At 37.8% G+C, this 17,975-nt stretch overlaps 1 protein-coding gene across 15 annotated transcripts in view; it reads right to left on the minus strand.

The window, feature by feature from the left end:
- Positions 1-17,975, minus strand: part of NCKAP5 (NCK associated protein 5) — a 946,904-nt gene that overhangs the window by 380,057 nt on the left and 548,872 nt on the right. The window lies entirely within an intron of this gene.

Genomic DNA, 17,975 nt, shown 5'->3' on the forward strand with positions numbered 1-17,975 from the left:
CCTAATTGCAAATAACGTTAAGAAAAATCAGTCAACAACATTTTAATAACTATTTGAGAGTTGCTCAGATTCTTCTATGAGAGGATTACAGGGACTTCCTTTTATGATCATCTGCATATTCGGAACAAAAAAATTAAAAAGTCCACACTGTATTAGGCAGCATTCTCCAGAGAAAAAGAACCAATAGAATATACATAAGAGGATATTGATTATAGGGATTGACTCCCATGGTTACAGAGGCCAAAAAGACCCATTCACTTGTTATATGCAAGCTGGAAAATAGGAGAGCCAGTGGTGTAATTCATTCTGAGTCCAAAGACCTGAGGGTGGGTGGGAGGCAGAGAAGAGCTGCTAGTGTAAGTCTGGGAGAGCCAAAGGTCTGAGAAACATAAGTTCTTATGTTTAAGGGCAGAAAAAACATGGGGGTTCCAGGTCAATAAGAGAGTAAGAATTCAACCTTCCCCTGCTTTTTTTTTCTATTGGGACCTCAGTGGATTTTGTTCTAATGGGCCTTCAAAGTGATGCCCATACATGTTGGTGAGGGTAGATGGATATTCTTTACTAAATCTACTCAAATGCTAAACTCTACCCAAACTCCCTCACAGACACACACAGGAATAATTGTTTACCAGATATCTGGGTGTCCACCAGCCAATCAAATTGACACATAAAATTAACCATCACACACATACCAAGCTAAAAGTACCTTAGATATCTTTGAGGATAAAGCATTGGATCAGCAACTATTTATAGGCTACCTGCCTGTCTTAAAGGTTAGGCCTACTGAGGGTCTTTCTAAGCACAGATCCATCCAGCCTATAGGCAGCAATGGAACTAGACAGCAGGGGCATGCTGGGGATTGAGGAGGAAATTACAAAATCCATAGAAAATGGTTATGTTATCACCAAAACTAAACATTTGGTAAATACCTGATGCTGAGGTAGAATTGTATTCAATGAGGGTTCCTGTACTTGAGTCCTGCAGGAACTAGCACTGGCCCTAAAGTGTTTGTAACCCTGAGTCAAGAGCAATGCATTGGAATGGATCACAGTACCCTACCAAATAGGATTATGGGGGGCCGAGGGGGTGTAGGTTCTGTTGACCAAGGAATAGACTGATTTCTGCATGCAAATAGTGCTCCAGAGTGAGAAAGCCACTCTTGCTTTTCTTCCATCCTTCCTCCCTTCTCCCCTTCCTCTATTAGTCCATTTGTTTGTTTATTCTTTCCCTCATCCACTGAGTCACCAAAATAAGGAGATCTCAGTATGTGTCAGAATTCCTGCTAAGTGCTAGCTGGGAACATAGTGCTCATCTTTGATCTTAGTTCTTAAGGATTCAAGTCAACTGACAAAGAAAGGAAAAATAACTTCTTTCTGACTACCTGAAATATATGAAAGAACAATTCTAAGAACTTCAGAGGATTTTGTGCAACTGCCTGTAGGAGTCAGAGACAACCCCTAAAAGGACATGACATTTGAGGTCATGTTTGAAGGATGAATAGGAGTGTCTGAGCACAGAAACTGGAAAAGGCCTCCCTGGCAGAGGGAGCGGCATTCAACAAAGCACAAAACCTTGAAGGATAGAGTGCATGAGGAAACTAGCATGCCAGTCAGGTTGGGTAAGTTGAGTAATAAAAAAGAAGTGAGGGAGAGGAAAATGAGAAGCAGGCACATGGCTAGGAATGGCTTTGAATATCATATTAGAGATAACTAGATGTATCTGGAATGAATGGAAGATACTGTCACACCATTTAGTGTAATGACATCATAGAAATACAAATGGTATGTGTGAGACGCCTGGGTGGCTCAGCGGTTAAGCATCTGCCTTTGGCTCAGGGTGTGATCCTGGAGTCCCAGGATTGAGTCCCGCATCGAGCCCCCTGCATGGAGCCAGCTTCTACCTCTGCCTATGTTTCTGCCTCTGTCTCTCTATGTCTCTCATGAATGAATAAATAAAATCTTTATAAAAACAAAAACAAAAAAACAAATGGTGTATACAGAAAACATGTACCAGGCAGAGACAAAATATTGCATATATTTAGAATCAGACAGATCTGTTTTCAAATCTGTACTGTATTTACTAACTATATCCCCAGAGCAAGGTGTTGAAACCCCCAGATCTTGATTTCCAAATCTGTAAAACACAGATAATACACACTTTATGGGGTTGATTTCAAGAATGAAGGGGAGGCCATGAGAAAATGCTTAGCAAAGTGTCTTCACTAGGCTCTGAATTTCCTTCTTGCCTTACCAGCCTGAAACACATCTAAATGGTGTTTGCCTCTGAGCTTTGATTCCAGAAGTTTGATCTCACTCTGCCCTTCAAGTAAAATAAATACAAAAATGAATAAAGTTTTCCGTTCTTGAAAGTCACCTCTTTCAAGAGGCCTACAACCACCATCCATGACCTCAATATCACTAAACATCAGCAAATAGTGACCCACACACTCAGATGATGCCCTTAGGCACTTCTCTAAATGCTCCCCTTAACGAATTTCAAAGCATTTTTCACATCGACATACCTCATCTCCTTCGTAGGTGGAGGGATGACTTTGAATATTCATAATAAATTTAAATATAAATCTTGACAGGAGCTGACAATTATTTTTTCTTGTGGAAAGCCAGATATTAAATATTTTAGGCTTTGTGGGTCACATAGGTTTCTGTGGCATGTTCCTCTTTTTATAAACACCTCTTTAAAAATGTGAAAACTACATTCTTAGCTAGTTAACCATACAAAAACAGGTGAGAGAGGGGAATGGTGGGGCAGATTTGGGCTGTGGGCTATGATCTGGGTAACCCTCGATTAGTACAATGACGTAGCAGTGTCTGATAGCAGTCACAATACTTGCTTCAGAGGAGCGCTGAAAAATAGCACCACTCTAAGCTCAAAAAGTGCATAAATCTCACTTAATAAGCACTGGGCACCTACTATTTTCAGCAAACTTAGAGATGATGCAGCATTTAACAGAGACTTGCAAAGCAGCAAAACTTTAGGTTCCCTCTGCAGAGAGAAAAACTTTACATCAGTATGACTACAAGTTTTTAGCACAATGAATTAGATTTGGAAATACACACTAACAAACCCACAAAAAACGACAACGAAAGAAAACACATGAGATTGTTAACCGTGGTGACAGATTTGATTTAGGGGAGGTTAATTTTTTTTTCATACTGTGAGAATTTGGGGTGGTTTCAAAGTAAAGCCACATATTCCTTCTTGTCTAGCCTTGGAGTCAACAAAGTAGTAATTCAGGTAAAGGCAAAATCAAATAAGAGCTTTGTTGTTAAAGGCACGTGTTTCAGGTGGTTGGGTACGGAGGTTCACTGACTACTTCACTATTGATTTAGATCCACTGTGCCATCCCTGGCAGTCCTCTGCTATGGGGCAGGGCCTCAAATGCACAGCAGAAGGAAGACTAGTATATACCACAAATGAGAGCCAGAAGCAGATTTCACCCCTTTCCCCATGGAGTAAGTAAGAAAGGATAACGGAAGCCAGTAATAGTACTCTCTTGGTAATAAATGTCCCCAGTATATACTTGATGCATTTTACACAGATAAGAGCCAACCCAGCAAGCATACTAACACCCTAGAGATTGAATAATTAACACCTGCTACCAGAACCTTCTTCTCTCAGTTTCTAGTTAGAGGATTGTCTAGAGAATTCCATATGCACAGTCTGAAATGAAGATATAGTTCATGCTTTATTTACACTTAGCACAGGATCAAGCCTGTTGCTAATTCCTATACCACCTTCTTCTCTACCTCTACAAAAGCAATGTCAGTGCTCTTTGACTCCTGGGGACATTAACTCAATATAATCTGTGTATCAGGTCCACGTCACAGTTTTGCACAAGCCTTACTGCATTTCTATGGGCTCTAGCATTTAATCTTTGTTCTCCCACATCCCAGCCTTGCTTGATTTGTGAAGTGATATTTCACAGCTCTGGCTCAAGGTCTTTATCTGTAAGTTTTAGGAGCTGAACTAGAAGGTCTATTGAAATCCTCTTTGATTATTCTTTGTCATTTACCAAGACACTCACTATGCTGCCCACTCACTGACTATACAGTTGTTGACAAGAGAAACTCTGGGATCTTGAGATGCTTTCATTCTCATGGGGGAAATGCTATTTTATTATTATTATTATTATTGTTGTTGTTGTTATTGTTATTGTTATTATTAATTATTTGATGCCAAGATCTAGTCCATTTTCCTTTTGAAGTCAAGTGAAATACACATTAAAATAATTTTATATCCATTATTTACATTTTTCTTTTATTTTCTTAAAAAGACACAGGGAGAGAGAATTTGTTTCATAATGATTGAAGAGTATGGTAAACAACTTTTTATGTGTGCGTTAGCTTGGGCAATGATTACTAAAAGGGACTGAATATGTGGTGGGGTCAGGAAACACTAGCTGAAGGAAAGAGCTTTGAAATAATGCTAGAGGTGAATGTCTCATGTTTCCATCATCATCTGTAATATAGGAATTTAGTTACCAGACAACAATGTTATCATGTTGATACCTCTTGGATATATTTTTAAAAATCTAGAAAGTTACTTTTCAAGAGTCAGGAGTACAAGAGGTGGAACCAAGGAGAATTCTTGGCCACACAATTTGTTAAAAACTTCATCTAGAGATCTATTAATCTCCGAGTTTAATTAAAAGTCTGAGTGAACAAAGTGCTATTTTATCTGATGCTCAGTTCCATTTGGTTTTCCTTCTGGTACCAAGAGAGGCTGCTCAAACTTTTCTTAGCTACTGACTTTCATTTACTCTTGTAAATGAGTTTAGACCTAATGTGTGACCCCCCTGGGGTCACATTCTATAACTAAACTAAGTTACTAGTGAAATTTGTGAATCCAGTGACAAAGTAATCCAAAAACCACAAAGAACAGTCTAAAAAATTGCTGTTTCTCTTTTTCGATCAATCCTCACGATTAAAGGCAGAATTTATTGATAAAGACAGAGAAGTAATCCTCTGATAGAGTGAGATGGTGTATCAGTGTTCTCCATACTCATTCAATTAATAGACTTCACTGTATGCAAACACTGATAAGTGGATGAAATGTGTTGCTTCTTAATGATCTAATCTGTATTCTAACAGGATGTAGGCTCTGCTACACAAACACTTTGCTTGGTTATTTCCCCCAAACATTTATGCCTTGGAGTACGCAAGCCATTTATTTTGAACACTGGGGTTTGATGCACATCTCTGCTGTTAATAGCTCTGCAAACATTTTACAATGAAAATATCACACAACTGGAACTAATCTCATTATTTTCCATATTAATAATTCTTACAGCAACAGAAGATCATTAAAACCCAGAATGGTAATACACAGATGTTTAATGTAGATGTTCAAGAGCTCCTAGCCAAGTCATTCCTTCTGTCAACAAATATTTATTGAGCAACTACTCTGTTACAGGCACTGTGGTGTTTGCACATATTTTTAATAAAACAGACAAGGTTCTTTTCCTCATGGAGCTGCCATTCCAGTGGGGGAGAGAGAGACCACATAGTTTAAAGAACAAGCCAATACATATTCACAAATTCTCATAAATATTACAAGATCTATATTCTTCTTCACCATAACTTCCCTTAAACACACCTGTTCTGCATTCCCATCTCACTATCAAAAGCCCAGTTTGACTCAGTGTGTGTCAAAGTTCTGCTGCTTCTTTTTCTTCCCTAATTCAAAAGTTAACCATAGATTCTTTTTTCCCTTGATCTGATGTGAAAATATTAAGTCCTTGGTTCCAAGAATTCCACATGAACAGCCTGTAATGAAGATAATTATAGTTCATGCTTTAGAGTTAGCACAGGACCTGAACAAAGCCTATAGCTAATTCCTACACCACCTTTTCCTGTAGCTTTATAAAAGCAATGTCACCTCTCTTTGACTCATGGGGACATTAATTCAATACAATCTGCCTATCAGGCCCACCTCATTTACAGCTTTGCAGAAACCTTATGGCATTTCTATGAATGCCAGCATTTAGTCCTCATTCTCCTACTTGCCAGCCTTGCCTCATTTATCCCTCAAACATGGAGTAGATTTTCTCTTTCTGTCAAGACTGCTCACATCTCTTCTTTTTATATAAAGCTCGAAATCTCTGTCCTCTTCTAAGCTTGTGTGGACAGGCTCTCCTGACCTCTCTTAACTCCAGCCCTACCCGACTCACCATGATACCCTCTCCTCTTACCAACCAGAGCGAGAAGGCTGCTTCGGCCTTTTGCTTAACACATGTGTGTTCTCACATTTTCAACTATGTCATGTTATTTATGGTAATGATTTTCAACCCTATCAGATGCAATGTTCCATTTTATAACAAATGTTATGTAATACTCCCTTTACTAGCCTGAAATGAAATTAACAGATAATATAACTTACCTACAACATTATTTCAAGAAAAAATCAATATGATGCCCTAACTGTATTACAAAGGAGAAATAAAAAGGAAGTCATTCGTAATAAAATAATATGTATTGAGAAAGGCTATCCTTGAATACACAATGAATTAAACAGAAACATGCACCTACATGTAATTATAATGAATAATTTTAAATTTAAAAGAAGTAAAACAATGTTTTAAGCCCCATACAAAAAGTTCAGGAATATGAAAGAACAAAGGTAGAAGTTGACATTAAAATAAAAAGTAAGATTTGGGTAAATAATAACAGATCAGGCTTGTTCCTATATGATAAGAAATAGACGAAAACAGCCATAATTAGAACATGCTGAGACAAATTACAAACTGTCAAATGAGAGAAATGAGGAAAAAGCCAATAGTGCATTTATGCTATTCTCATAAATGACCTGAGCCTTATTTACAAGTGAGTTTTCTACATATTCTCTTGAGTTATGATATGCAACAAGGTCATTGATCATTATCATAGAAAATATCTATTATCCTAAAACTCCACCACCTGCTAAGGTGTTTTTTTCCATCTTAGCACTTAAAACACTTTGGGTGAGACACTCTCCAACAGGCCAGGCCTGGGAAATAAAGGATGAATGAAAAAGTGGAAGAGGAATTCAAGAAGCTGAAAGTTGATTGTGTGATCTCTTAGGACAGAATCAGATATGATAGGAAAAAATACAGGAAAAACAAAATAAATAAATAACTTTTAAGAATTTTTGTACTATAGGTTTCTTAACATGGGCCTCCAAAAATTATTTACAAGCTCACATACACATATACATACACTAATATATGTATGTACTTTTATATAACTTATTATATACATAAATGTATATATATATATTACTGCAGACATATGGAATATTTTTTAAAGCAAGCTTTAATAATAAAAGCCAACAAGGTCTATTGATCTTTACTTGTCTCAGAAATTTAATAATGTTTGATTTAAGTGTTTTAATCAGCCTCTCATCTCTTCTGTTATATATTTTTGTAAGGGGCAACTAGAAATGTAGACAGGATGTTGAAAATAGGAGTGTGTTTTTGTTAACTCGATGGTACAAATGATGGTCTCATTAGTGACACAGCTTACCAAAATGGTGGGAAAGAACTCTTGTTGAGCTCTATAAAATAGAGTACCCACAATGTGAAAAATAGATGCATTCTTCAAAAAAATCAGCATATGTTAAAACTATGCAAAACCTATTTTGTCTGTATACATAAAATGTAGTTAGGGTTCCAGGCACTTATATCTATGTGAATGTCCATCAGGACCCAGGGGCAATTCTTTCTTTGGGAATCTTACTGCATATTGAAAGACATCTAGCTTTCCCGGTTCTGAGACAGTAAAAGCCAATAATGCATCTATAAGAAGGAAGATAAAAGGCCCTGGGACACCTGGGTGGCTCAGAGGTTGAGCATCTGCCTTCGGCTCAGGTCGTGATCCCCAGGGACTTAGGACTGAGTTCTGCATTGGGGTCCCTGTAGGGAGCCAGCTTCTCCCTCTGTCTATATCTCTGTCTCTTTCTTTGTGCCTTTCAATGAATAAATAAATATCTTTTTTTAAAAAAAAGACCCTACAATTTCAAATAATCAATTAATGAGCAGTATTTTCCAAAATCAGACATCACTTTGTAGAAATCTTCTCAGAATAGTCAAAATGTCATAGTATTGCATCTTCCAGTTTGGTCCTACGGCTTGAATATTCCAACCTGTCTTCAAACATGCCAGCTATCTGCCATCTCAGGTGTATGAGGGCGAAGAATGACATGGAGAAGAGGAAGAGGCAATGTGACCATGGAGGCAGAGATTGGAGTGATGTGGTCTCAAGCCAAAGACTGCTGGTAGGCACCAGAAGCTAGAAGAGGCAAAGAATAGATTGTCCCCTATGGAACAGAAGGGAGTAAAGCCATGGGGATACCTTGATTTTGGATTTCTGGCTTACAAAACTGTGAGAGAATAAATCTTTGTTGTTCTAAGCCACCAAGTCTATAGTAATTCATTATGGCAAAAAAGGAAACTAATGTATCCGGTAAGTCAGTCCCTGCTCAGGCAAGATAAAGGTCAATACCATGTTTTGATTATGTGTTTGTTTTCCACTAAGACTTTCATATCCTCTAAGTAGTGCTGGACACTGGGAGGAAATGACAGGATCCAGCATGTCTGCTTCTCTCTCTTAGAATATCCTACTCAGCCTCTCCCAGGCGATGGATCTCAAGCTTTGCTTCCTCACTACTCCATTACATAAGCTGGAATAGAATAGCTTTTGCCATTCTGCAGTGAGTTTCCATTATATAAGCTGAGATAGAATTTTCTTCCATTCAGCAGAGCACTCACCTCATTTTAAAGCTAAACATTCATTCCTGTGATTCTACAGCAAATACTGGTTTCCCTAAAAGAAAGCAAGCTCCTAGAGAGAAAACCTCACCATTATTTTCTCTACAACCTGCCATGGCAGCCAGAATTATTAAAACACATATGTAAATATTTAATGAGCAAATATTTATGTATAACCATTTACAGATGTTTTGGTAAAAAAAAAAATGACAACTGCCATTCAGCATCACAGTAGCAGCAGCAATACATGTCTTTCCAGAATAAAGCAATGTTTTAATGAGTAGATTCTTCTCCACACTGGATTTAAAATATCTATTTCAGTGGTCTCATCACCCCAACCTCTGATTTAGTATTTTGACATGACCAGTTCTTGGCCCGTTGAAAAGGTTGGATTGTTACCCCACCACCACCACCACCACCACCTCCTCCACTCCTGCCAAGTTCATGCCTAAACCAGAATGTGACTTTATTTGGAAATAGGATCTTTGCAGATGCAGTTCAAATTAAAATGAGGTCACACTGGATTAGGGTGGGTCTGAAATACGACTGGTGCCCTGAGAGAGATTTGTACATTCGGAGACACAGAAGTGACACACAAAGAGAAGGTGGCCATGTGAAGACATAGACATATATTAAAGCAATTTGGCTACAAACCAAGGAATGCCAAGGACTGCTGGCAACCACCAGGATCTAAAAAAACAAACAAACAAACAAACAAACATACATAAGGAGGAATCCTTTCCTAGAGTCTTCAGAGGGAATGTGACCTTGCTGACACCTTGATTTCAGGCTTCTAGCCTCCAAAACTGTAGGAGAATAAATTCATGTTGTTTTAAGCCACCCTGCCTGTGGTACTCTGTTATGGTAGTGTTAAGAAACCCATAGACAGTAAACCACTGGTATATTTTATAGTTTTGCTCATGCTTCTTATAATGAGTCACCTCACCCTAGTAACACCATTGCTATCAACCAATTCTAGCCACGGGGTAATGAGACAGCAAACAGACAACAATGTGAATTTAAGGGCTTCACTCCAGAAAAAGACTGCAAACTAGTGTGATCTCAGCAAGATGGCACCTGCACAGAGGGGCTCAGGTGCCAGGTGGGCTTCTTGGCTTTACCGTCTTCACTGCCTCTTTCTAGTTACAAGACCTTGGTTGATTTATTTAAGAGGTCTGTACCTTAATTTTCTCAAGTTCAAAATGGAAATAAGAACAATTCCTGCCTCACTGAGTTTGTACTGCTTGTAAATGCTTAGCATAGTTCCCAGGGCATGATAACTGTTCCATAAATACTAGCTACTACCACTGCTGGGTTTACTGAAGGCTAAAAATGAAGCATCACTTCATTTAATCAAAGAAACAAATGCAAAAAAGCACCTAACCATGTGGTTGGTGGCTGTAATAAAGTCCTGACAAACTAAGTACTTTATTCTGCGTAAGAAAGACCTTCTTTTTTGTAGTCAAACTCAGGAATTTGACTCCATGAGTTACCTTTAAATGTAAAATCATTCCATTTTGGACTAGCATAGCAGCACCTGTACATTTATGGTTGCCTGAACTTGCGTAGCTGACAATTTAGGAAGCGTGACACCCAAAAATGATTTCTGAATGATGTTCAAGGTCAGTAAAACATTGTTACTTACTGCGGAGACAGGGAAACAAACCCTTCTCTCTGTAAGTTTTTTTTTATAATTAAACATGATGGCATCTAATGATGTGTTCAACTTCTTCTCACTAATGCAAAGACTTTATTTCTAATGGAAAATCAAGGTTTGCTTTCCTCCTTTTAAATGGTAAAGGAAAGAACGTGTACATATCTCTGAAGTGGTTTCTGGTACACCTAGTCAGGGTACGCAGAATACATAATAATTACTGTTAAGGTTTTCAAAGAATAAAGCTATGGTTCCTGCTCATTTACCATTTGACAGTGGGGACAGGATAAATGCTTGTGAAAGGTGCCACGTTATGAATTCATTTTTCTAAAACACAGACTAGGCAAAGAATAATGTTCCCAATATGGAACAACCAGTAGGGGTAGGAGAGCACTGCCCAATGAGAAAGAAAAGACATTGGCCTGAGCACTGGAGCAGTCTTGGGGGCCATGCCATAACAGGTGGGAGCTATTCACCTGCTGGGTTGCAGGAGGTCTGAGCATCTCAGGGAGGGGCATATTGTTCCACGTTTTAGAGAATGGAAAGACACTCCAGCTGGTTGCAGGATACTCAGGGGGTTTCAGAAAGTGACTACTGGCCAACCAATGCAGAAATATTTTAATATTATAACAACTACATGTCTATCAAGGCACCAGCTGATAAATATCGGCCCTAGATAGGCTGTGATAAATTGGATTGTCACTGTGATAACAGCTGAATCCCGGGGTAATCATAATATAAGAGAGTCACCAAGAGATATAACAGGGTACCACTGTGCATTGATGAAAGCACACTTAGTTCTACATAGAGTCAGGGAGGTAAAGTGTCTGAATCCTCAAATTCTATTTTAACACATTATTTTGCTTTATAATTTTATTAATGTAGGAACAAAATTTCCTTGTTAAAGAATTAAAATATTCCCATTAAAGCCTAATGCCATCTACCTTCCAATGTTGGTCTATCCTCAGAGCTAACTACTGTTATTAATTTGTTAACATCATTTCAGATAACTTTCTATGTGTATTCACATGCAATTGATATTGTCTTGGGTGTTAACTATGTGTTTACATATGTGGTAAGCACAATTCTAAAGTGATTCCTTCAAATTATCTGTCTATTCCCCAGAACTGTGAATTTGATGAGATATCACACCCTGATTATGTTGTTATGTGGCAAAAGGAATTTTGCAAATATAATTAAGGTTGCTAATGAATTGACTTTGAGTTAATCAAAAGAAAGATTATTTAGTGGGCCAAACCTAATCACACATGTCCTTCAAAAGCACAGTTTGTCTAGGTAGTACTGGAAGGGAAGTTAGAGATTCAAACCATGAAAATAATTTGATGCACCATGGCTGGATTTGAAAATAAAGGTGATCACATGCCAAGGAATGCTGGAGGCCTCTAGAAGCTCAGAGTGGTCCCACAGACAGTCAGCAAGGAAATGGGACTTCAGTCCTACAACCCCAAGGAAGTGAATTCTGTCAACAACCTGAATGAGTTTAGAAGCAGATTATTCTCTAGAGCCTCCAGGCAATAACCTAGCAGTCTGGCTTATACCTTGCTTTCAGCCTTGTGGGGCCCTAAGCAGAGAACCCACTGAGTCTACTCAGACTTCTGACTTATAGAAGTGTGAGATAATAAATGAGTGTTATTTCAGTTACTAAGTTTGTGGTAATTTGATACAAAGCAATAGAAAACTGATACCACATATTCTGCAGTTTGTTTTTATTGAAAAATTTGTCTTATGAATATAAGCAAAATTAATTCATTCTTTTTTACCTGTTCCATAGCATGTGTGGCAAAATTTTTTTTCAAAGATGATTAGCAAGAATTCTTGCCATCAGTGTACAAACTTGCCATTTTCTTTTATTTCCCTTCTCTTTAAATCTGGGCTGGCCTTTCGATGTGCTCTCACTAATAAAATCTGTTGAGAATGATGTTCTAGGACTTCTGAGTTCAGATCTCGAGAGACCTTAAAAGCTTCTGTTTTTGCCCTGTGGGTATCCATATAGCATGTACAAAAGCTCAAAGTAAACTACAGATGATAGATCACACTTGTAGGGGTTGGGTAGTACAGAAAGGAGGAAGGAGAAGAAAGGCCAGGAGGATGAGAGATAGGGACCTAGATAGCTGCAACCAAGCCCAGGGTAATCTCAGGAGTCTCTAGGTGGAGCAGAAGAACCACTAGGGTGAGTGTAGCTAGCCCCCAAAATTGTAAGAATACTAAATCACTGCTGTCCAAGCCTCTGGGACAGGTTGCTTTGCTATAACGGATAACATTATAATAGATATATCATGAATAAATTATGCACATTATATTTTCCTTATCCATTCTTCTACTGTTTAACATTTTTGTGTTTTCTAATTATTAAATGGAATGGGAAACTGACATTTCGGTAAGTCGAAGTTGGTCAAATATGAAAAATTTCTTAAGGTTCAACCGTACAAACACAGCTTCCACGTATATCCCCTCACATAGCTCTATGCACATGGCAGGGGTTGTCACTCTAGGGTAAATAGTAAGCAGAACTGTTTAGTCATAGAATAGGCACAGTCTAAATGTTGATAGATGTTGCAAAGCTGTCCACTAGAATAACTACCAATGTATGTGCCTACTATCAATGTATCATGTTATCCTATGTCCCTTGATCTAGATATTCCTAGAATTCCTTTATAATAAAAATAGGGCTCAAGATGCAGCCAACTTAACATGAGCAAATATAAAACTAAAGTAGTTCTGGCAAATCTGATATAAAATCCCTGATAATCCAGAAGGCATTTTGAGTTGAGTTTTAAATATCCTACTATAGGTGACTATTTGAGAATAGAGATAGCTTATTTGTACAAGAGTTAAACTAATGTAAGTCGTGTTTATGTTCTATGGCTAGACCTTAGCCCAGTAGTGGGCATAAAACTAGAGTTGAGCCAAATCGGGAGAGAGCACCAGCTTAGGTGGTCACACAGTTTCAATGAGACTAGAAGATGATGCATTAGAGTTTCACCGATAACTGTGCTATCCTTCCAGGTGCCAGTATCATGATGGTTGGGAGGGTGAACAGTTAAATGATATTTAGAACATGTTTAGTAAGATGTGGCTTACCAAATCTTTGTCTACAGCAGAGGCACAGACTCTTTTTAATACAGTATTTATGTGTGGAAGGTGTCCCCAAGATCAGTTCTGCTCTTCTTCTGTAATAACACAAATTTAACTGGGTATCTGGTCACACTTCCCATCTCTCTTACTTGATGATCTGACCCTTTACAATGAACAGGATTCAATCTAAGAAGGAGGGAAAATGAGAATTCCCAGGACATTCAGTAAGTGGTTACAACAGTACAGAAACTGCCTTTTAAGACAGAAGAGGCCAAAGACACAAAGGATTGAATAAAAGCCGACTCCTAGTTCACAGCGTGGTCACACACATCTCACCCCACAGAGGCAGGGAAGAATCATGAACCCACCTTCCCCGAACTGACTGGTGAACCATTTTGTATTCTAAACATTAAAAATACATGTTGAAGCACATGGCAACTAGCATAATTTATCAGGAGGCTTGTCAGGGCTAGGACTGTTGGAGATTCCTACAGGATCAGTAACCCATGTGTTTTCTAAATTGGGGTGAACCCTGGCACCCAGGATGCTGGCTGATGCTCTCTCATCCCAGTGAAAAAAGCTCTATCCTGGCAAGTCACCTGCAAAGTCAGTGGCCTTTTGGCAATCTACTATACCCTTTCCAAAGTTGCATATGTTTGGAAAACAAAACAATTGCTTTCCCCAAAACAAATATGCAGGAAAAAAAATCCAAGAGAAGTGCTCAAGTAAATTAGAACTATTCCAAAAATGGAATGGGAGCGCCTTCTGAAAAAAAATAAACACCTCAAGTAAAAAAATTTCCCTGTTAATGTGTTTTTAATCAAATACATCAATCTAAAGTTTCTACAACATCTGCAAACCTGAATATGATTGTGTAATGTGACCAAAATGCAATAAAATAATTGCATTAGGGTTTTGGCATCACTTTATAATAAGTGGACAGTAATTGTTGCTAAATTACAGCTGAATCTCTGCAGAATTAGATATTACATCCATATTAGGATCGAATGACTCTATCATGATTAATGATACTGCAGTGAATACCAAGAGAATTAAAATGATTAGCCACTTATTCTAAAGTGTTGACATTTTTCCATGATTTTAGAGTTGTTTCAAAAGAACCCTGAAATTAGACTTACTGCTAATGGTTACTGAGATAAATCCAGAGGCAAATATTCCTTAAAAGGTCAACTTTATTAATGGGTAAATATTAAAATTTTAAAAAGCCACTTAGCTGAACTATCCACCTTAAATAACTAATAGCAGATGATGTGTTTAACACTCTAGTTATATTTGAACAATACAGACATGTAATTAAAGATACTTGGCTATAATTAAAATCTTCATAATCTTTTTCAAAATAATTTCTGCAATTCATGCTACATATTTGTAGTGAGCTAAAAAAAAAAGATAAATGTATTACCAGTTTCAGAGGAGTTTGTGTCATTTGATTATCAGGTCTTTTTTGCAACTTTTTAAGAAGAAATTATAAAAAAGTAAAAGCTTATTTGGTATTTAATTGTTTATGGAAGATGTTTAGGTTAAAAATTACTTCCAAACACTTCTCAGAAGGAAACTTGGTAGCAATTCATTAGACCCATACTTGACAGTATCTTAGTAAAGTAATTGTGCACCTGAAAATGGACCTTAAACAGACATTCACAGAAAGTGGTTTGTATTTTTTCCTACTGTTTTCGTATTACTGAATATTAGTTCCTAAGATAAGTATCATATTGTACAAGATATTGTGATTCTTAGAACTAGCTATTCTTGGCCCCAAGAGTAATTTCGTAAATGACTGAAAAACACAAATGCTATTAAAGAGACTAAACATATGGCAATAACAACTTTGAACTGGTACAAAAACAGCCACGAGCTGAAATTTTGAATTTGTCGCTAATGTACCCAGTGATCTCTCTGGAATTTGTTTTGTGCACACACGGGTTCAGGATTTTTTTTCTGACTTGGATTCCCAGTACAAAATGATATAAGGGTGATATGTGAAATAAAACTGAGAAAACAGGTAGAACTCTTCAGAATAAAGCTAATTTATCACCTCCTGGTTTTATCACTGTAGAAACCCAGCCTCCAATTTTTCAGCAACTCACATATAAAATGGAGAGAAATTTGAACACGTGATGTTGGGAGCACTGCTACTAACTAGTTACTGGTCTCTACTAAATTTGCCCCACACCAACTGCAATGTCTCAATACCAACCGTGTCTCAAATATCTTAGTTTTTATATTACCAACCATGTCTAGCAAAGGATTAGACAGACAGTAATAATCCCATAAATCCCTTTTCACCTGATTGGGCTTACAGAATTCTCCTGGTCTTCATCCTACATTCCCCTTAATGGATGATCTCATCCCTTCTTCTTAATCGTCACATTTCCTTGCTACCGTCAGCCCTTTGTTACCCCCAATCCCTAGAGTAGAAGTTGATCAATTAAGGTCTGCAAGCCAAGTTTACACTACTACCTCGTTTTGTAAATCAGGTTGTACTGGAATAAAGCTCTTCTTTCACCCTTTATCAATGACCACTTTTGTGCCACAAAGGCAAAGGAGCTGTGGCAATAACCATAGAGCCCACAAAGCCTTAAGCTTTTGCACTCTGGCTCTGTACAGGACAAATTTGCATTAGAACATGGAACCTCAATGTTTTCATACTGAGCAACACCTCCCTGCTTCTTATATGAATGCACCTGGAGGGATCCCTGGGTGGCGCAGCGGTTTGGCGCCTGCCTTTGGCCCAGGGCGCGATCCTGGAGACCCGGGATCGAATCCCACGTCGGGCTCCCGGTGCATGGAGCCTGCTTTTCCCTCTGCCTGTATCTCTGCCTCTCTCTCTCTGTGTGTGACTATCATAAATAAATAAAAATAAAAATAAAAAATTTTTAAAAAAATGAATGCACCTGGAAATGTCTAAAATGGGGGCTAATGGAAGGATGTGGAATTACTCCTGATAAACTACAGCCATCTGTCACTAACATCCTCCAATAGTCCCCTGGAAAAAAGAAAAAAAAAAGCATTTCAAGTAAAGTAGCTATACTTCTGCTTCTAGGCATAAATTCCCAAAGAGGGAATCAGTGGAAAGAGTGACCCATGGTCAACCACTCGATCTAACAGGTAGTATGGATCCCCATTCTAATGATAACTATTGATTATCAATCATATGACAATTATGTATTACCTACTCCATTTTACTGAGCTCTTCTGTTACTCTTCACCAGATACTACACATACAGTATGTTATTTTGTCCTCTCAATAGCCATATGTAGTTGGTCCATTTTATAAATAACAAAACTATAGTTCACAGTTAAAGGAGCATGTCAAATCATAAAGAACTAGTAAAACAAGCAAAACTAGAATTGAGCACAGCCAGTGGGACTCCAGAGTGTAGGCATGACAGTGCACTGCCACTGAGGTAACATATTTCTGCTTCCCAAATATTTCGCAACTGTGGCACTTGAATTGAAAAAGTAAATGTCAGATAGCAGCAACAGGAGAAGACATTCTTATTGCTTAGAGCAAATTTCCTAAACTTTCCAAACAATTTCATTTATTTTAAACTCCATATAAATTATATCCTCAAATAGCATTTCTCTTATGATCAAATTAGGAATAATACTTTCTTTTTAAGCAGTTCAAATGAACTCTTTTCTGTGACTTGGAGAACTAAAGTTTTATCTCAAAATGCTTCTTCACGATGATTGTCCCTGTACAGATGTGAGATTAAAGTTACCATTTTCTTACGTTTTGTTTGTATTCTAATATTTTTGGTTATATGGATACCATAAATAAATGGTGATTTAAAAAAATTTTTCTTTTCAATTCAAAGAAAAAAGAATCGTAAAAGCAAAGTCTGAAGCATATGGAAAGGCAAGCTCCTGATATCAAAGGTTGTTTCTGGATATAAATGGAAAAATGCTCCAGTGGGGTTTCAGGTCTCACTGAGAGGCTTATGTTGGGCTGGATCGGGAAGCTGGGTAGGGAAGCAATGATGTCCCTTGGAAGCTGGATTGCAGAATGCAGTGAAAGATACAACCAGCTGAAGCTGAATCTATCACATGGCATTCAAATCAGTCACTAACATCCTCAAGGGTATCAGCTATTGGAGCATATGCTGGTTCTGAAAACTAGGCAGAAAAGGGAGTTTCTGGGAAAAAAAAATATATTTTAGAAGAAAAAGTAATTTTGTAAAATCTTACCAAAGAATGCAATGATCGTAACAGAAAGCATGGGGTCATTAGGAATGAATCATGCCAAATGATATTTTGTCTCCTTTTTTTGTTCCCCTTCCTTTTTTATCAATAGATTCTTTAGTTCTGGGAAAGGACATAGGTCAGTCAGTGTACAGATGAAAGGAAAAAAAAAAGGAAGGAGCTCTTTTGTTAATGAATTACCTACAAATATTTTGTTGCTCTTTGTCTAAGAAACCTCATTCAGTTTTTTCTTCA

Source organism: Vulpes vulpes, chromosome 5 (genome assembly GCF_048418805.1).
Source record: "Vulpes vulpes isolate BD-2025 chromosome 5, VulVul3, whole genome shotgun sequence".
Classification (NCBI taxonomy): Eukaryota; Metazoa; Chordata; class Mammalia; order Carnivora; family Canidae; genus Vulpes; species Vulpes vulpes.